This window comes from Petromyzon marinus, chromosome 12 (genome assembly GCF_048934315.1).
Source record: "Petromyzon marinus isolate PM22_M1 ecotype Great Lakes invasive population chromosome 12, UKy_Petmar_22M1.pri1.0, whole genome shotgun sequence".
Taxonomy (NCBI): Eukaryota; Metazoa; Chordata; class Hyperoartia; order Petromyzontiformes; family Petromyzontidae; genus Petromyzon; species Petromyzon marinus.
The window spans coordinates 11,210,008-11,231,986 of NC_133678.1; the positions used below are offsets into that span (position 1 = coordinate 11,210,008).

At 47.0% G+C, this 21,979-nt stretch overlaps 1 protein-coding gene and 1 long non-coding RNA gene across 4 annotated transcripts in view; one reads left to right on the top strand and one right to left on the bottom strand.

The window, feature by feature from the left end:
* LOC116941578 (uncharacterized) overlaps positions 1-2,666 on the top strand; it is a 48,166-nt gene extending 45,500 nt beyond the window's left edge. For both annotated transcript variants that reach the window (XR_004402699.2, XR_004402700.2), the window contains 2 exons: positions 1,503-1,628; positions 2,510-2,666. This is a non-coding gene — a long non-coding RNA (uncharacterized LOC116941578). The remainder of the gene's footprint in view (positions 1-1,502; positions 1,629-2,509) is intronic.
* The window catches only part of LOC116941576 (extracellular sulfatase Sulf-1-like), a 183,177-nt gene that overhangs the window by 112,579 nt on the left and 48,619 nt on the right, over positions 1-21,979 (bottom strand). For both annotated transcript variants that reach the window (XM_032952765.2, XM_032952767.2), the window contains exon 2: positions 18,936-18,992. The gene's annotated coding sequence lies outside the window, so the exon portion shown is untranslated. The remainder of the gene's footprint in view (positions 1-18,935; positions 18,993-21,979) is intronic.

The window sequence follows — 21,979 nt, forward strand, 5'->3', positions numbered from 1 at the left end:
AGCACGACGTCCCACACAAGCCGCTTGTAAAAAAGTGTTAATTATAGCGGCCGCGCGGCGTCCGTGACCGGTTCTGGCTGGCGCGCAGCTCGGGTGCTCTGCCGTTTGCCAGAAAAGAAAATAAATGACAGGCGCCCGCCAACGCGGCGAGGGGCCGCACGCGCTTTAGCGTGCGCCTCGTTATTGTTCCGCAGCGCCAGCACAACTTTATGGCTGGTGAGAAATTCAGATTTCTTTTTTTTTTATATAATCACGCGGTTAGCATTGTGATGGCTTGGTGGGGGGTGGGGGGGGGAAACGATTGACCGGTTTGGTTTGTCAATGTCGCGGCACAAAATCCACGGTCAGTCAGCCTTTGTTTATAATCAAGGGTTTTTGGGTTAGATCGCGTTATTTATAAATGTGTCGTAACCCTCCACCACCCGACACGGCCAATCAGCAAAAAAAGTGTCACGTTGACAAAAGACAAATAGTTCACTACTTTAGCCCACCGGGGTGTTGAAGAGTGAATCCACAACATTTAGTTTGAGTACGACGTTTCGCTGGTAATTACATCCAGCATCATCGGGCAATTCGCTAAAAGGTTAGTTGAGCACAGCCAAAATTACATTCACAATGGATATGGGTAAAAATTCGAGGTTTTTATTACACTTCCACATATTAACCACAATTATTCGACTGAATAAATCTATTCAGTTAGGATATGAAGGTTGGACTTACATTCCATACGCACGCAGTATATCCATGAACCTGCTTGAGCATGCGTGATGCATCGTGACAAATCAAACGCGGTGTACGTATGGCAATGATATATATATGCACGGCGGGAAAAATCGACCACTGAACAATCCCTTCCTTCATTACTTTCAAAACGTTTCCGTGGCATTCACTCGCCGCTCGTTTACAACAGGCTGCGCGGAGCCAGCGTGAGGAGAGAGCCCTCGTTCACCTCCGACGCCCTCCTCCCCCGCCACCACCCCCTCTGAAACAAAGGTGGCCCAGCGCGGCATGAAGCCGGTCGCGGCTGGGCGATCTTGGTGGCCGCGCAGAATTTCGCCACGAATCAAAGCGGTGGCCGCCGCCACCCCCCCCACCCCCCCCTCACCGACACCCGTCCGGTGCTGGCCGAGCTACGTTTGGCTTCCGGATGCCGAACGAATACATTGCTAAGGTCGCAACTCGTCACACGCGAAGCGCTCGCCACAAATGAACCACAATACCTCGGAGATCTCGTCGAGGGGCATGAACCATCGCACGGGCTCCGGTCACCATTCGTGCGCGAGCGAGTGGGAGCTGCTCGGGCAAGGGGCTGCCCCCTGGTCCGTGGCCCTCGATTTGGCGTCGCTCGGGTTATTTTTCTTCAAGTGAGCGTGCCATTTGCGCGCGCCGGGTGTCGAGAGAAGTGTCTGCCAGCCAAACCCTTATGCTTCTCTCTCTCTCTTCCACCCCCCACCACCACCCCTTACACTTTACTTGGGACTGTACACTGTGCCTCTGTACAGGGTGACCTTAAACGAATGGAGAAACAGATGTGGAGATGTTCTCGTGCTTTGTGGGAAAGGTGGCCAGTCGGCTCAAGCAGAACATTTCCACGGGCACGGGACCAAGCCATCACTGCGGAGATCCTGGTGATTTATAACCCATTGTCATCTGATACGCCTTATTATCCATGCCCCGGCATTGATCCGTGCAGACTCCCATTATCCACGTGACAATTCTTGATATTATCTGAGTGCCTTTGTGCAGATTAGACGAGCATACCCGGAGGTGGTAGCAAATTCATCCCATTATCAGAGCATTTGCACAGATAAGAGGGTATCGCCTGCACGTGGGTGGCACATGCATCCAATTGTCCATGCTCATCTCTTCTCCACTGCACAGATACAATGAGAACATTAGCATGGATAAACAGGGATTAAAAAAAAAGGATCCGTCCCGATGGTCCTCCAACATCAACTCAGTTTAGAGGGGGGGTTCCACGGTGTTGTGTTTTGTTCTCCAAAAAAACGGGGGGGGGGGAGCAAACATGAGTCCGCAGAACGTGCAATGAATTGACGTTTGCATTGGTCACGTCGGGCATCCGTTAGAATTATTTTGCGAAGGCGTAGAGCGCCGCGTCAGTCAGTAGCTACCGTGTGAAGCAAAACTTTTCACTTTTTTATCCTAAATGGGGCCTTTGTTTGTTTTGCTCCTGAGCATTCCCTAAGGGAGAGCGCAGTGAGAGGGGGGGCCCGGCTGTGTGCATGTGCACGCGCGTGGAAAGCTCCAGCGGTTTCTTACCCATCTTTTCATTTAAGTGATCGGCCATCTGCATCGCGTTATGTTCGACCAAACCTTGCAAAATTAGCGGCGCTTTCGTTATTAAACGTTTCAAGGGCACCTCCTCGGTAATTCGTTTTAACAAAGGTCGTGTATTAGAGGTTGCCGGCAGTATTATTAAACCTCCCACGTGTTTTTGCCGATAATCACTCTGGATCTGATTTGCATATTTCTTGGCACGCTTTTTCAGAAATTTCGCAACATTGGAGCCCTGTCGATGAACGTGAAGTATTCATTACGCGCGCCCGCCCAGCCGCGCCAAGAGTGAATTCGCTCGACGTTGTTTCAACTTTGTCGAAAAATAAATACGCAACATAAATTAATAAATGCATTTTCACGCACTTGAATATCAACGATTTCATGTTTCATTTTGGACGCGTTTTTTTTTTACTCCGCGCTGACACAAGACGTGCTGTGTTTTGCAGACGGCGTGATTAGCAAAGTCTGCAGTCTAGCAAGCGACACGGCAGTATTAGAGTTACACGATGTTAAAATAGCAGCGGGAGGACCTATTAAAGTACAGAGCACGCTATATTTTAATGAAAGCCCGTACAGTAACAGCTCGTGTCTGTAACGACGTGCGCTGGGCATCCAGATGAGTCCCAGCGGCATAGACACTTGTACTAGAGTAGAAGGCGTCCTTTTCACAGTCCAGACACACACACACCCTCATACGTACAAAGACCCACACACAAACAACCGCCCTCCCCCTGGATATTTATATCGACCGATGAAATATTTACATTGGCAAAAAAAACCGCTCACCAAGGAGCGATCGGGACAGGCCTGAAAGAACGTTTTCTAATCAAGTGAAGCTTTACTGAGAGAATATAAGTACACAAAAACGTATTGTTAACATTTTAATTGTGCGCACTTCCAAACGTCTGAATAGTCAAGCTTGTGAACGAGGGATTCATCATCAACTTTGCCAATCAAGGCGGATGTACTCGAGGTGTATTTGCAGAAGTCGCATGCGAACAACGGCTCATTACTGAGAACCATCTTCAGGGATGATTGGGCCTTTCAGTGTTCAGATTATTATAATGGAAGGATAAAATATCCCATGATTCACACCCAAAAAAAAGCAAATTATCCATACGGGAAGTGCTCACCGCCGTGACACTTTGTGGTGAGCATCGCACCTAATTGGTGGATTTTAAAGCCGAGCAGAGATGAGACCCACCCGCCCGGCGGGCCGGCCGGCCTACACCCCACCACGGCCTCACTCTACAAAGCACAGCAGCGGCTCTGGTTAATAAGAAACACAAGGACGACATTACGCTAAGTGCAGGGGCAGCACAGCAAGAGGCGGCTAATGACCTGGACAACTGAACAAACAGGCTGGCTGTTTTTTTGGGCCGACGCTAAGTTAATAGTGGCAGTGTGCTTGATCACTGACACATGCACGGCCCCGCGCATAGGAAGACCCCTGAAGGAGTTAAAGGAGGAGGGCAATTACAGCGGCTCGGAGCGTAAAACAAAAGACAAACGCGGCCACAGCTGCGGCTTCCGAGAAAAGTCTGGGCCCGAGTGAATGGAGTTTGTTAGAGGTTTACTGGCGCGGATGGGTTAAAGCGGCGGGTTGCTTTCTGCGAGGCTAAGGGTTTGTTGTTTAGCCACGCCGGCTATTGTGCCAATGGGATTACCACAGCGGGGCGAAGCTCCCTCCCATTCAGCGAGGAAGCCCAACGCGTATTGTGCACGCCGCACTCCAACGGGCGCTGCGTGTCGCAGTGAAGGGGCGCGCTGTAACCCGTGGCTGTGATGACCGCTCTAAAACGGCGGCAGCGCCGGGCTACCGTAAATGCGGAGACAATGGAAGGCATCAGACACGCCATCATTTCACAGCCACGTAAATCGGAAACGCGAGCAAAAACACCGCAAGACACCGGCAGAAGGGAATCGGTCACAGTAACGGCCAATTTCTGAACTTCCTTTCCAGGGTCGTTTTGCATTAGAGCATTTAAAATGAGAGTTGCGACAATGCGATAATGCTTCGATGTATACATTACGAAGGTCGTGATGCGTGTGTCAAAATGTGCACGCACGTATCGACGTTCAGAGATATGTATACATTGTATGTAATGGGTTTGTGTGACGTCTGCAGCCACTAGAGGCGGAGATATCCACCACAATTTTCAAGAAATAATCGATTTCTGCATACAATGCCAACCCTGAATCAAGTAATGTCATCAAATGTTCAGGAAAGTGAACTATTATAGAATACAGAACACTTACTATATAAGAGGGCATGATGCACATTTGAGAATGGCAATCAATAATACGCATATGTTGCATTGCAACATAGACAAACGGCAATCTGTGTAGTGCCTTGTGTGCATGGATAGCCAAATCAATTCAACTCGAGTTCACTTGGGTGTGTCCAACGTTTCCAGAAACTCGAATTGACTGACAACTCGATTTGCAATGGCAATTCCATGAAATTCCCAGTTGCTCGCATCAACAAGCGAGTTGGGAAAGTCAATAGCCCACGACGTGTGAAGTTGAACGTTCCCGTCGCCTACAATATCCCGTGTTTGGCGATAATGCGTCTGCTTACTCGGATTGTGACATCGAAATCCGGACAACAGCCAGCAAAAGCAAAATTTGCTCGGGCATAACTCGGGCTTCGAGCCAAATCTGGCAGGCGAACCCAAGTTGCCCGAAATCATTGCGCACGTGGTGTGGTGTTGGGGGGGGGCGATCAACTCGAGTTCCGTTGTCCATGCAAAGGCGCTATTTGGAATAAATCGTAAAAGATGCCACTTCCGAATAACACTCGCGCGCAAGTAATGTTACCGCTCGTGAAACGGCACGCAAAAAGAAAGCAACTCTCGCTACAGTTTGGTCACACATGGGACCGGGAGGAGTTTTTTTGCGACACCAACAGGAATTACGTTGCGAGACATTGCGGCTGAAAGGAGCCAGAGGAGAGCGCGGCGTTCTTCCGAGTCTAAACAAGCTATTAGCTATTATTTTTTTCTTCTAAACGCCACATCTGGTTTGTGTCTGCGTACAGGGAACAAAAGTACTCCCACTTTCATTGTAAAAAAACTCCTTTTACTTCCAGTGAGTGCGAGGCGCAGCTTGACATGGGACATTTTTAACTCTTCGATTGGTTCCAGAATTGACGTGCGGCGCAATGGTGGCCATTCGCTTGTTCCATTCTGCGGATCGGCCTCCTCCGAGATTCGTGCAAGATGCGTACACGTTTAAAACAATGCAGGCAATTGTTACGCCAGACGACTCCGAGTTGTATTCGCTGCAGCGTTGACGATGCGAGCAGCACGAAGCCTGACTCAACACATTCCGAGCATGCAGCGTGCAACTTTACTCTTCCAGTGCACTTGCGTTCTGGGGGGAGCACACGCTTGCAAATCCGTAAGGTGGGAGGTCACGTGGCGTGCTCCCAGCCAATGAGGAATGCGTGCCGATGCTACGTGAAAGTTGTCGGTACCAATTTAAAATGTGGGTAACCAGCCACTGCCCATGCAGGCAGTGATTAATGATGGTATTTTGAAAAGTACGCATTTATAAAGATTAATGTATCGATGGTTGGTATGGTTGCACATTTATTTACTTACTGTGTAAATTGCATTTGCGGCCTATTAGTCTTCCTGCCATAGCGAGCGGTCCTGCAGAATGAGTGAGCAGCCTGCTGCTATATATATTTTTTTGTATCATCATAAACAGCAATGTTACAGTCACACCGGTCCTCCTGCAAGGGATGCTGCCGTGGTGAGACGGTTAGCACACTGGGCTTTGAAATCCAGAGACAGGCTGGTCCCTTCACCTGATGCAGGCCGCTTGTGTTGTGGCCGAAACGTCGTGATTTTTGTTGTTTTATTTTTCTACCTACGTGACTTTACCGAATAGAACCAAAGAGTATGGATCCTTGCAGTCACGAAAGCTTTAAATCTAGAATCCAGAGGTTGTCGATTTTCATTTCCCAACGTGGAAGTTAGAAATAATAGGCAAGTTGCTGGATTCGCCCCACTTCTCTGTCCACCCAGCAAGATACGTGGGTACAGCACACTTAGCACAGCAAGATACATGGGTACAGCACACTTAGCACAGCAAGATACGTGGGTACAGCACACTTAGCACAGCAAGATACGTGGGTACAGCACACTTAGCACAGCAAGATACGTGGGTACAGCACACTTAGCACAGCAAGATACGTGGGTACAGCACACTTAGCACAGCAAGATACGTGGGTACAGCACACTTAGCACAGCAAGATACGTGGGTACAGCACACTTAGCACAGCAAGATACGTGGGTACAGCACACTTAGCACAGCAAGATACGTGGGTACAGCACACTTAGCACAGCAAGATACGTGGGTACAGCACACTTAGCACAGCAAGATACGTGGGTACAGCACACTTAGCACAGCAAGATACGTGGGTACAGCACACTTAGCACAGCAAGATACGTGGGTACAGCACACTTGGCACAGCAAGATACGTGGGTACAGCACACTTAGCACAGCAAGATACGTGGGTACAGCACACTTAGCACAGCAAGATACGTGGGTACAGCACACTTAGCACAGCAAGATACGTGGGTACAGCACACTTAGCACAGCAAGATACGTGAGCACAGCAAGATACGTGGGTACAGCACACTTGGCACAGCAAGATACGTGGGTACAGCACACTTAGCACAGCAAGATACGTGGGTACAGCACACTTAGCACAGCAAGATACGTGGGTACAGCACACTTAGCACAGCAAGATACGTGGGTACAGCAAGATACGTGGGTACAGCACACTTAGCACAGCAAGATACGTGGGTACAGGACACTTAGCACATCAGCAGGTCGTGTGTGCTGTAGCAAAGTGTAGATACTCCCACCTTTTCGAAGACTGTGGCTAGATGTTAACTACCTCGCCTTGTATTGCAGGAGGTCATGGGGTTTCGATCCTGACCCGCTTGTGCCTGTATTTTGAAGTTTGCATGTTCTCCCCGGGGTCGCGATAATTTTTTTTCTGGGTCCTCCGGTTTTCCCCTCCACGTTTCGGATCGACGTGCCTTTTAGAGTATTGGGCTGCTATCTCAATGTCCACGCGATAAGCCGCTTCGTTGAGCCATCATTTTGTGGCCAGGTCGCTTCTGAAAAAGAGCTACGTAGCTCAAGTGGGCACAACCTGGTAAAATAAATATAGGTATTTTTTATAGTTTAGTTTACGTCCGGCCAGTTTGGAAGAGTAGGCCAACATACCCTTCAGAACTCCCTCTCTAGTGGAGGTCCTTGCACCAGCAGTGGCGTGAGCAAGCAATTGCAGGGTAGCACCTTTTCCTTCATGATGATGCAAAACAGCCACTGAGCAGCCCCGTAGCTGAAAAATCATTAAGCTCCTCAACAACCCACCACGCACAGGTTCTGATGAAGCACAGCGTGTGTGTGTGTGTGCGTACGAATAGCTGGAGAATGGTAAAGCTCACGGTAATTAGAGCAACATGCGGGAGGAATTACCAGGCAATATAGCCTCTGGTGCGTCAACGTCCACAGCGTCGAAAGCAATGTTCTATAGCCATCGCGGCAATCAGAATTACACTAAGGAGCTTGGGCTAATGAAGCAGATGGCCGGGCATCTGGCGGGATCACTGGTGCCTGCATATAGCGCACAATTACGAGAAGCTCATATTAAACTGCCGCTCGGCGAGGGGCCGATGTTATTCAAGTGAGCACACGTACGTACGGGCTGGCCACGCTTATAGAAGACGTTTTTCTATGATCGGGCGTCTGAAAAGCCACTTGGTAAGCAAGCGCACATTACACCTCAACGCTCTTCTATTCGGAGTAACTGGCGCACGTTACTAAGTCAAATACCCCGTTTATTCAGAACCGCGTGTTAAAAATGGGGCTCAGAGGTCCATGCCTCTGTTGCCTGGGGCCTAGTTTTTCCAAATAGTCCACGCAGGAACATTTATGCTTCAAACAGAGGTTACATCCATGGATAAACAGTGCCATTTTACGAGCTGCAACGGGCGTATTCATGCCAAGACTCCTGACCGTCCCAGGTCACAGCACAGATACTCGCCACATCAAAAATGTCAGCAAGTGAATTGAACTGTGTACAGTAATGCAAGGTGCTCCATTAATGGATATCCCACCGATTGCGAATGATTTCCACTTATGCCACCGCTCAATGTTTTAAGCAAATCGCACCGGATACGTTGAACAAAGTTGATCAGGTGAGTGAAAAAAGATTGAGTTGATTTTATTTAATCGGGTGAGAGAACTCACGACACCAGGAGGAGTCTCATTTGCAAGAGTGACCTGGGCAAGATAAATATTGTGCTCTACATATACCATATATTCTGCAGTGCAAAAACAAATGGTTTAAATTCTAGATAAAATTGTTCATACCACCTTTTTGGATAAACGTATCGTCTCAATAGACTTTAACCAGCACTAAATTATATAAATCATTATACTATGTATAATAGTTTTTTTTGGGGTTAGATTGCATCAATATAAATGTGTCATTAAACCCACCACCACCCAACACAGCCAATTAGTACGGTTTGTCACGTAAACAGAACATCCCAATTCGTTACTAGTACAGCACCGGTGTGTTGGAGAGCAAATCCACAACATTTACAATCTGTGTCGGGTGGTGGTGGGTTTAACGGCAAATTTATATTTGCGTGGTCTAACTCACAGGAACCTGTATTATAGATTATATTGGTCGCGAAAGCCGACGTGTTAAACAATAATATGAATATTGCAATTTGATTCGCGAAATATATATTTGGCTGGATAAAAACAATCCCTAGTTGTGGATAAAGAGGCATATTGAAATAACATCGGAAGAAGTTCTGTGACATCATCTTCCCGGATCAGTCTCTAACACAGGGCGATGCAGAGTTAAGTGTAGTCAATCTCGGGATATGATTGTCGCCAGTGCAAATTGTAAGATAACTGCGATTTTTGTTGTTTTACTGGAAAATGTTGGGATTCACAAATATTGCTTAACTTCATTTGTATGATCTAGATTTGAAGCTTTCGTGACTGCAGGAATCCATACTCTTTGGTTCTTTCGGTAAAGTCACGTAGTAGGTATAAAATAGAATAAATCACGACGTTTCGATTGCAACACAAGCAATCATCATCAGGTGGGAAACCACAGCAAGACATTTTTTATTGTATAGCGTAAACAAAAACTCGAATAGACTGTCGTGGTTGTACGGTATCGGTATTTTTAAAACAATATTGTAAGATTTGATTGTTTTTAAGAAATCTGACCCTGCTTTAATCCGATACATAAGTCATGGATATGATCAGGATTTTTTTCGTAAATGCACTTTGTAATCTCTGTATATATATCGCACATATATAACATTATTATGTATGTCCTTTACATTACCATATAAAAAAACATGATAATCCGTGTATGTGTATGCATGTTGTGAGCTTCACTGTTCACTTGTGTACACTAAAAATATCTGCACTGTGCGAATACACTAACAAGGGATCACGTTTAGTTGACCACACAGCCAGAATTAGCATCAATAGCAGGAATGGTCGCGCTAATTTGTAAAATGAGAAGGAAAGATGGGGCAGAGGAACACAAGAGGCAGGTGGTAGTGATGGAGGCAAGTGGAATGCACCCATCCCAACCGCACTCCACCCAATCCCTATCATCAGCGGTGCCCTTATCAATTATCTGACAAGGCGTTATTTAAATTAAAACTGTTCTTAGTTTTCTCCTGCGCCAAGGAGGCAGACAATACGTTCAAATGTCAACAGCATGCAGTGTGAAACTCTGAATTTTTCCAACCCATTAGTTTGTTTGTATTGAGTGGCAGTCGAAGAAGGGAATATATATCTTCAGGCACGTCCACCACTGAGATGGCGTACCGAAATGTGTGCAGGTGCCATGTGGCTTGTTGCATGGCAAAACTATCAGAGATGGCGCCGACTTGCAGTGGGGGGGGGATTGATCATGGCTGTTGACGAAGACAAATTATTTGTAGGGACAGAGGGCTCGTTTGAGGACGCGGTCTTTGATAATGTTGCAAGGATCTAAATTTACAGGTCTCCTTGCCGGAAATTTCAAAACCTTCACACTTTTAATTCAGCAAAAAAAAAAACACCGAACCACGCAAACATGTGGTTGGGTGTGCCATCTTTCGTGACCTTCCCCGAAAAACCACAAAAGCTCCAACATTGCCCTCCTTTCTCAGTGGACACACAAGCAGCTCAAGTGATTCTTCCTGGCCAGCCCACGCATTGCGACACACAACGCGTGTCACAAGCCGAGGTTTTTTTTTTTTAGACCGCTTGAATCAATGTTTACGGTTTGATCATGGCTTCTATTTTAATGTGGGGCTTTTTTTCTCCCCCCCCCCCCCAAACCATTCATACGCTGCCCTAAGCAAGCATTTTTGACGTGGCGTCAGACAGTCCGAGTCCGTGTACTCCTCACCCAGTCCGACTCCCGCCCCCACCCCCCAACTTGAAACTTTAAACTTCACGTTGAGACGCCACGCCGGGGAGTAAACACTCGGGCGACAGCGCAGCACATTGAGAGCGGCTGCCACTTATTTAAGGTCGAGCGCCATGGAAACCCGCCAAAACTTCAGCTCACCGTTTGCATAACGGGCGGTTCGCGGTGACAAGAAAACCCCAACCACCACCCCACCACCACCACCACCCCCCCACCCCCTCGGGCTCCTAACTTCACCGTGAGCAGAGCACTTAGCAGCCAAAGGCAACAGCCGCAGAAGTAGCAACAGGCCCCCGTCGGCGGTCACGCTCTGCGTCAGCCGTGCGCAGTGTCAAAGTGCGCGCACGTTTTGTGTGTGTGTGTGTATGTGTGGAGAAGAGATGATGGACTAGTGCCGAAGACTCGTACCGGCGGTGTCAAAGATCGGCCTCTGTGGAGGAGGCTCGTGAAGGACGCTGCTAAATGGGCAGTTGGAGGCAGTCGCCCTCCAGAAGCGATGGAGGGCGGCGGAGCAACGCTCACAACAACGAGCGGAGTTGCCAGACGGCTAAAACTCAGCAATGGTTGGCATAGTAGGGGGACACAGCTGGTGCGTCTGCCAGTCATCTCGGTCAACCCATGGCACCTGGGTCTGTCCCGTGACCTCCTAACAGCAAGCCTTCGACACCTCACGTGGCCTCAAAGTGCACCTGGCCTGGCACAGGCGCAGTGGTGACGTGGCGAATGGCGGGTATTGGTACTGGGAAGCGGTAGTGTAGCGGTTAGCGTGCAGCGCTGCAAAGCCGTCTATCCGAGTTTGATTCCCGCCCAAGGCCAACACCCAGTGACGATTACCTGAACCGGTCCTGGGCCTCCCCTAGGTCGACTCGGCCTCAAATGAGACCTGGTGCGGTGTGTAAATATCGCCACTGGGGAGACAAAGGCGGGCAGGCATGGTGAATAGGTGCTACTCACTAACAGCACTTCCCCCAACAGTCTGTTAAAGGCTATACGAGTGATCTTTGTCCCCATGGCACACTTTGGGATGTACTCAGATTTAAATAACTGATGTCAAATTTTGATTTAAAGCTTTCGTGACTGCAATGATTAATCTTCTTTGGTTCTTTCGGTAAAGTCACGTAGAATGAGAATAAAATAATAAATTGATAAAATTAAATAACACAATAAAATTCTCACGACGTTTCGGCCACAACACAAGCGGCCTTCAGACAGTCTCGTCCCTTCACCTGATGAAGGCCGCTTGTGTTGTGGCCGAAACGTCGTGAGAATTTTATTGTGTTATTTTATTTTATCAATTCATTATTTTATTCTCATTCTACGTGACTTTACCGAAAGAAGCAAAGAAGATAACTGATATCAATAAATTAAAATCTGACACCAACTCCGCATTGGTTCGTGTATCTCTTCCTCGGAGTTTACAAGCTGCCTGCTGTGCTGGGCTCCTCTCCACCCCAACAATAACTCAAACCAACCTCAAATCCACAAATCAGGACGCCATCATGGTAGAGGCAGTGTGTGTGTGTGTGGGTATGGGAAATAAAATCCTTAAAATGACACGCATTCAGCCTTGTTAATGGGCCATTTATGCTAATTTTATGCAACAAAAAAGAATTGGAGTTGTTTGCTTTCGATTGATTCATTATTTAATGCTTGTGGTAGTAATTTGGGCCCACCTCTGCAGTCTGGCTTACCTGAAATTTTACCCCGGTTTTGGAGTGGCCTGCTCGGCTGCCTGAAGTCTCCTGCCTCCCCCTCTGACTGGGCGTGGCTCACTGGCACATGGCCTGTGTCTCCGCCAGACCAGGGAAATGCGCCCCCCCCCCCTCCACACACCATCCAACGATAAAATGTAACAAATAATAGCTGTGCATTTTAACTTTTATATGTTGTCCATTTAGCAGGCGCACGCAGTGGAAAATCCACGACATTTCAACGCAGCATAATTATACGTTTGATTTCGATTTAAAGCTTTCGTGACTGCAAGGATTCATCTTCTTTGGTTCTTTCGGTAAAGTCACGTAGAATGAGAATAAAATAATAAATTAATAAAATAAAATAACACAATAAAATTCTCACGACGTTTCGGCTACAACGCAAGCGGCCGTCTTCAGGTGAAAGGTACAGAACCACCTGAAGACGGCCGCTTGCGTTGTGGCCGAAACGTCGTGAGAATTTTATTGTGTTATTTTATTGTTTTATTCTCATTCTACGTGACTTTACCGAAAGAACCAAAGAAGATAGCAGCACACGTCATGCCATAGCATAGGTGGGATAACGAAAGGCAGGAGACTGAAACCGTGTTCACTTCAGATTGCTCCAACTTTTCAACGTGTGCTCATTCATGGAATTATTTCATCAGAATATTCTATCAAAACGTAAAATATATATAAACTTCACGATACATATTATCCTGGCACTTCATTACTCATGAAAACATTACTCGTAGAGGATTGTAAGACGAGTATGACAACGACGAGCCGATTAATGCTTTTATTTTCTTTCCGTTGCACAGCGGATGGGATACCCTCCTCGTTACACAAAGTGGCTCCCCGCTAAAAACTGAGCAACTCTGCTGGGGTCTCTGAGCCGCCGTGGGTTCTTGAGGTTCCACATTCTAATATTATTATCATTGAACTAACCTTTTTGCCCGCCCAAGGACGGGTATATATTGCAGTAAATCTGTAATATTAAATAGAAAAATTGTTCAGCTCGTGATTATTAATGAGGAGTGACGTCACCCCCTCATGATTATTGGGGAGGAGTGCGGCATGTGGAGTGACGTCACCGGCTAATGATAATTATTAATGGGGGGGGGGGGGTGCCTCACGTCATCCGCTCATGATTATTAATGAGGGGGGTGCTCCATGTGGAGTGACGTCACCCTCATGATTATTAATGACGGGGGGGGCTGGGCCTCATGTGGAGTGACGTCACGCGCAGGACACACACATTATTGGCTTATTGTAGGAGTAATACGTAACATCCATATACTGCATAGTTTGGCCTTCTCCTACACACAATGCTAAATATGACGGAAGATGAAAATAAGTTAATGGGCGCACAGGCCGGGTGTTTATGTTATTTGTGATTATTGCTGTTTGCAGGGCAGACAACAGAAACAACACGGCCGCCTAAATGGTTCGCGAGCACTCACAAGCTCCGTGTCCCCGGAGAAAACGCCACTGACCCTTGCTGAAAGCTCAAGGCAATCGAGGATTCTGGTTACACCATGGAGATGAACGGGGAATGGCAGGCAATTTCTACGAGTTGTATTTATAACCGCTCAGCTTTAGAAAACGACACTCGGCAACAGTGTACAAATTCCAGCTGCGATGGACAGAGTGGGAGTGAATTTTCTTAGGGGAGCGATGTCGGTTTTTTTTTCCCAACAAATGGTCCTCGGCTAAGCATTTCACACGCTGCTTTAATTGCTGCAATCGAGAACCGAATTGCTAGATGTTTACACACACACATTCGACTCAATTCACACGCTCTTGACTGTTGCTTCTTTGTTCGATTTCCATACATGAACGTGCCGATGTCTTCATCACCAACAATGGGGAAAAATTGGCAAGGCAGTACGTGTTGTGGCCACTTTGTAAAGATGTGAATTGAGTCTTCAAAGTATTCCCATTAACGTGGCCGATATCACGGCTATTATTTTTAATTACATTTTAGAAAATATGTCAAGCAGATTTTAGCCAGGGGCTGTATAATAAGAAAGACATTTTTTTATACGTAATTAAAGATCTTCCGTGAAGGTTACTCATTAAGATCTCATACCCAGTCTTGCTTTTGCAAGCTGCTTTCATAGTGCAAATGACTGGGACTAAGCGAGCCATGAGTCCACTTAGCAGCATACACTATTGCAGAGAGAGAGAATCCTACAACTGTGCCAAACATCCTGAATCAACTAACAATGATCCAACGCTTTTAATGAATTTATTATTCCTACCTCCATTATATTCTGTCAAGATTTTTTTTGTCTTGTTGCCAAGACTGAGTAAGAAGGTTGTGACTGCTCGTTTGCACGCTGCCAGCACGGCTGATTTCACGGCACAAAGAGTAACAGTCAATTCCGACTGGGGACGGAGCGTGAATTACACGTGCACTTAAAGAGCGGAGGAGGCATGCCAGCTGGCCCCAGCGACGGCCACGTTCCCTGCCAGCCGCTCAGCTGTTTTTTTTTGCTGCACGGAATTCCCCGTTGTCACCGGCACGGTGAAACTCCACTGCCACCACAGCTTCTGAGGACTCGCTTTGCGGGGGGAGGGGGGTGAAGTTACAAAAAGCAAAACAGAGGTTGTCCTATGGAGAGATTCACCACTCCCCTCTCTCTTCTATAGGAATGTAGAATTTCTACAAACTGTCTCAAAGGCTACAGACAGGAGATGAGCACTGGTCCCAGTGCCCATTTATTTGAGAGCAATAAATCAACTTCGAGACTTTTTATTGTCGATTGAGTTTTTTTTTGAATGGCAGTGCTCGGGTTTGCCACAACCAGGAGGTACAAAACTAAAACGAGCACCTCAGGGAAAATCATAGGAAGCAGGAAGAAGAACCATTGCCTGAAATGTCACCTTTAATACACGTTTCCTTTTAAGGCGGTGTTACTGAGAAAAATGTTGAGTTTTTATTTTTATTTGTGCCAATGTAGGATCACCAAATGATGTGCTGCGTTAATATCCAACTGACAAAAGCCGGGACTTTTAAATGTCTCGGGAAAACTTACACACTTCCCAGGACAACTACCTCCACGAGAGGATGTCCTGGGAAAACCAGGACAGGTAGCAACCCTAGCTGGTGCAGTCGCTTCAAAGCATCTGAGGGTTGTCACCTGTCCTATAAATTATGTCGGTCTTCCCGGGATATTAAAAGTCCTGGATTTTTGTCAGCTGGGCATTAATACACCACTCAAGACAATGTATCGAAATATAGTTCTCCCTCCTACTGGTATTTGTAACGTCACGACAGGCCCCACTCACCAGCAAGACTCTTAACTCCCAGTATGCCTCTTCACACGCGATTAATTTAGGATTAATATTTGGTGTTCTCATTATGTCATTCAAGTCCGAGTGGATGAGGCAACGGTTCTCGCTCGTGCGGGATCATGATCACAAGGTCAGGACTTCAAATGCTGCACCGTGCTTTGTACTGTGGAACTCGGAGCTGCGTTCGCACGATTTTGGCGTAGAAATGAGGGCGCAAAAATATGTAAAAGACACCATCGGGCCTAGTGACGCGACACTTCCGCTGGTAAAATATGAGAATATTAAGCTTTTTTCCCATCCAATGACGGGTGTATTGCAGTAAATCTGAAACTTGCAAGCGAAAAGCAGACCGCGACGTGATATTCATTGCATTAATGCGTGTGCAATTTGTAAGGCCGCCGTGACACAGACTTATTTCATTTTTAGGTTATAATCCCTTGTTCATCATGACGTCCTTTTTACTTCTATGTCTCAACAGCGTTACGGAGATCACGTGACGTGAAGGTTCTGCCTTTGTAGTGCGGGTTGTCAGTTGACGCCGAGGAGGGGGGAGGAAGCACCTCGCCCCCCATGTGAAGTGGCGTCACACGATAATTATTATTAATGGAGGGGAGGTGTCCATTTGTAAGACGTCACCTCTTCATGATTATTAATGAGGGGGGGGCTGTTTGATGTGGAGTGACGTCACCTGCTCATGATAATGAATGGGGGGGGGGTTTGCTACGTGTGAAGTAACGTCACCCGCTCATGATTATTAATAAGGGGGGGGGGGGGGATCCATGTGGAGAGGACGTCACCCGTTCATGATTATTCATGAGAGGGGCTGGCCGACGTGGATTGACGTCACGCACAGGACACACAGACATTCTTGGGTCATTATAGTAGTAAATATATTTATAAACTATACAAAATCCAAGTAAATGTTTTTCTACTGGTAATGCAGCTCTGGCAGAGAAAGTGAGGATGTTGGGTCGTCACAACACCCAGGGGCTGCCTGTTATTGAGACATTCTACCCTTTTGTAGATTCTGTTCTACAGAAGAATGGTGCTATTCGACTATGCTCACAGAAATTAATGGGACCAGCGTGGGTGCCGACACCGGCCTAGTGAAAAGGCCCATTGTGGCATGAGGACTTTAATGAGTTTTTAGCCGTAGAGATGGCAATAGCTGTACCGTCAGCCTTTATCAGCACCACAGCCACTTTATTGAAAGGTGTGTGCACACAAGACATGCCTTCATGCTGTGCATCGCTCTCAACTCAGTCCATAAGAAGAATGGCTTCAGTATGGTGTGTGTATGCATGTGCGTGTGTCTGTGTAGGTAAGTATCGCCACCGAGGAGACAAAGGCGGCCGGGTGTGATGCTGGCCACCCACCCCCTCGTGAACCGTGTCGGCCTTAATAGGTGCTCGCTAACAGCACTTGCCCCAACAGTCTGTTGCGGCTATACAGAGGATCTTTGTATTTGTGTGCACATACCTGAGATTAATCCCCGCCAGTTATATCAGGTCAGAATAACTCGCGTCGGTTTAACACGTACACACGCACGCACGCAATGCACGGCTGGCAATACAACTAACGCCCATTCCCAATGTGTGCATTACTACTGCTGCAATGGTTTCCGCTCTGTGTGTATGCATTCACAGTTTCAATATATGTTTGCAGCGCATGCACGTCTATCCATACGGGCATGTGTGTACATGTGAGTGTGCGTGACAACCCACTGCCCCAACTGGCATAGTTGGGAGCACAGCGAGTGCAAGCTTCCAGCCGTCAGTCAGTTAACCCAAAACACCTGGGTCTGTCCTGTGACCTCCTGCCAGCGAGCCTTCCACACTTCACGTGGCCTCCGAGTGCACCTCGCCTGGTACAAGCAGCCACTTGGTCAATGGCGTCTGTTGTTGTGCATGCCTTCATTTGTGTGTGTGTTTATGTCAACGACACAATCATATCGTGGTGACGTAGCGTATATATCACCACAATTTATCGTGTCACATTGCTTTTAAAATAAGCACCTGGCAAGACATTTAGTGCCTGCAATGGTGAGATGAAAGTGGGCAGGCATAATAGGTCCTGTGCACCTTGTACGGATTACCAGCCTTTATAGGTGCCTGCCAACAGCACCTGCCTCCAAATTCCACTGCATAGTCTACATTAGGGAATATTTGTCTTTTTGTCTGTGCACGAGTGGGCAGAGAGGAGCGTACATTGTCCCAAGGTGACATTGGCTTGCACGTGACTGCTCTTGTGTCTGTGTGCGCGTGCTCACGCACGTGTGTTGCGTACCTTGGCATGAACGCACATGCACGTGCGCACACGAGCGTGTGTCTGTGTGAACACGTATACACGTGCATGCGCGATTGTGTGTGTGCATACATGTGCGTGGCGTGGCAGTGTGTACATATATGGATGTGCGCATGAAATTGTCCGTTCATTTTGTAAGTGTGCACACGTGTATTTGAGTGTGTGTGTGTGTGTAGCGGTTAGCGCGCCGCGCTACTAACCCAGCAGCACAAGTTCGATTCCCTCTCACAGCAAACACCAGTGACGATTATCTGAACCGGTCCTGGTGCAGCCAGGCATGGTGTTGGCCAGCCATCCCCTCCTGTGCCGTGCCGTGCCGGCCTTCATAGGTGCTCGCTAAAAAGCACTTGCCCCTACAGTCTGTTAAGGCTATACAGGGGAACTTTATCTCTGTATAAGCACATAGGTGCTTACAAAAAGCAATTTCCCCGACAGCCTATGTATCTATAAGGGAGGTTTTTTTCTTTGTACATGTGTGTGTAAATGTGTGTCTGCACGTGTGCGAGTATTGTGGGGAGCAGTAGTGTAGTGGTTGGAGCACTGCGCTATAAACACAGCCACCTAAGTTCAATCCGTTCCCACTCACGTTCAATCACAGTGGCGAATGTGACGGGTCCTGGGCCTCTCCTTGGTTGACTCAGCCTTAAATGAGTACAGTGCCTGGCGCGGTGTGTAAACATTGGCACTGGGGCGGCAAAAGTGGCCGGGCATGGCGCTGGCCACCAACCCACTGCCTCGGGTGTCGTGCCAGCCTACATAGGTACTCGCGAAAAGCACTTTCCCCAACAGTCCGTTCGGGGCTATACGGGCAACCGTTGTCTCTGTGGGTTTTGTGAACAACTTAAAAGGCGTCTCGGTACCTGCAAGCGTGCGTGGGTGTGGAATTCAAGTCCGGCAGGAGAGGTACGCTGGCAGCACTGTGAAGACACAGAGAGAGGGAGAGAGAAACACACAAAGTGTTACCCTTGAATTGTGCACCCATTCAGCAGGCATGGCACTTTGTTTGATCGTACATTTTGCGCACGCACACACGCTACAATGCAATGCACATTCATTGTGCTTAGTCCTAGACTAAGGGTTCATAACAAAGTATGACTGACTCTAATGTCATGTTCTTTCTGTTGATAATGAAATGTGAATCCGCACGAGAGCCTTTGTTGTCTCGAATGAAACTTTTTTAATATCTATATTAAGGCAAGGCCAAATACCCATAATGCCATTTAACATTCTGAATCCCCTCTGAATTTGTGATCACGATATTTTTCCACGCTTGCAAGAAGTCACTTCCTGAAACTTCAGCTTATCGTGTTTCCGTAACGAGGCAGTGTTTTTATTTTTTTACGAAATCGGCGGTAGCACACTTTCATCCACTGCATCCACATCGATGCCAATTGCAGTCAAACATACAGGCCGATAATGTTAAACAAGGCATCCAGGCAGCATGGGTTGGAACGTTCCTCCCACTCGCCTTTAACGACACCCCAAATCCTCCCATTGAGGAGACACGAGCAAAAAAAGTCGCGCACCTTCACGTTTTGGTATTTAAAACTCGGTGAAGTTTATTTTGTTCGACCAGGTGAAAACTCCAGAGGCAAGGGATACGGTCTCATTTTCAAGGGTGACCTCACAGAGCGAACGGCTTGACCACGACATAAGGGATTGGTGCCAGAAAGATATGCCTATATGCTGTAGCAGTGCCACGAGACAGAGGGAAGTGGAAACCAAATGACGAAACGTGCAGCGGACACCTACGGGCTCTCTGCCCATGGATCGTGATGATGACGACGACAACGACGACATTGCAGGACATTTTTTTTTTATTTTGACGTATTTGGACCCTGACGCCGACACGCAATGACCTACTCTTACGAATGACGGTCGGGGGATCTTTAATGTCCACTGTGAAGCAAACGGTGCGTGAGATATATATTGCCATGGTTACTACAACCACAGCATTAACCAGGGCGACCGATGGATTCAAACCGTGAACCCTGTGTAGCAAGCAGCGAATGCGCTGCCGCACGTCCACGCCACCTCTGTGCTAAAGTGAATGCACGTTTGTGTACACGTATAAACGCAGGTTACAGCCTCAGGCAAAAACATCGGAGGCAGATGCTCCAAATATATATTTTTTTATTTTGTGAATTATTATACTTTTCGTAAAAAGTCATTCGGCAAAGGATGACCGAGTTTCATGGAAAAGCTAAATATCACCGTAAGTGTGCGTGATCTCAGATCTCCAAAGCCAAGCAGGTTTTTGAGCCTGGATAGACTTTGTATGGGCAACCACCACCACCAGCGGAGGGCAGCTCAGCACAATCCATCGTTGTACTACACTACGCTCGAACACCTATGCTCCCGGCCGTTCACAAACCTGCGCTGACCCGCGTGGTGAAGTACAGTCAAATAACCCCGATCACTCGCAAGACACAGGGAGGGGGTCCCTCATCCAACAGTGCATTGACAAATGGGCCGTACATAGACACATAAACGGTGAATACATAATCTGACATCTTCAAAGGGAACACAGATACACAGTTATTGTTACACGAGTGAACTTAGACGTCAAATAACTCAACTTTTTGGCAGATTGGCCTTCTTAGCAAACGCCCCTGAAGGCTAGCTAGCCAAAATATTGCGCGCATAACATCAAGATCTTTCTTTCTCATCGGCGACAGTAAAAGGCCCTGCTGTTGTTTTTTTTTATTTAACCTGTTATTCTAACACAGATATCTGGTTATTTATCAGAGGTTGTTACAAATGCAGTTTCGCAATGATTTTCATGTTTTACCTTTCGCATCCAAACAAAATACGATGTTTTTTTCACATTCCGCGCATATCTCTTGAGTGTGTGTGTGGTATCACGTGAGGATTGCCGTGCACAATTACAAAATAAACGATAACAGCACGAGTATAGTCAACTGTTTGGGCTATGGTTAAAAAGAAAATCCCCCCCAACGACGACTGTTCTTGCCCACACATCGCCCCCAGAGGCCACGGCGTTTTGGAAGAGCTTGCCGCAGCTCTCCCGGTTGGTCTCGGGTGCGAATCCTCAACCCACACACGCGCGCGTTTTCCCAAAACCGCGATTTACCAAGTGAGCGGAGCCGCGGTCATCGGCGACAAAGGCCGGCAACAAGGTCCAAGTACATTGAACGAGAAAAATGACACCCTCCACTTTTTGTTGGTCGAACATACCAGCCGATAATGTGAAACTTTAATACGTTCTCTTTGATTTAAAAAAAATATATATTTTTATCGCACGTTCTGGCCTATGCAAAGCCCAGGTAAGCGGGCAGGAAATTCACCGTACCCCCCCCTCCTCCTCCTCCACGGCCGTCCAAGCGAGATGGGCTCAGTGCAAAAGCTCCCATCACCCGCTTCTTCTTAACTATTATTATTCTTCTTATTATTAGTTTTTTTTTTAAATAACTATGGCTTGAATCATCCGGCTCGTGTACATCTGCAATGAGTGGTCGAGTAGCATCTGCTCGATTCTGTATTTAGTTTTGTAAAATATTTTCCACCGTGAGATGCTACACTGAAACTGCTGAATATTAACTTTGATGAAACTGTACTATTTGAGTAAAAAATATATGTATATTTATTTACATTTGTTTTTTGTTCTCATTGAAATTAGTCTTTTGCACACTAACGCATGATAAATACACACAGTCTTGCACATACATACTGCGTGTGTACAGAAGAGAAAATATAAGCGTGCACAGTATTTTCCAGACACATTTGATAATTACGTAATGTATAGTAACGTTTAACAATTACACGGTTATCGAATTTAGACGTAATTTCCTTTAAAACACTCCAAGTATCATATAGATGGCTAGCATTGTTGCATTGCTATGCACTTCGAATGGCAGTAATGTAGAAATCCGCAAGTTAATCG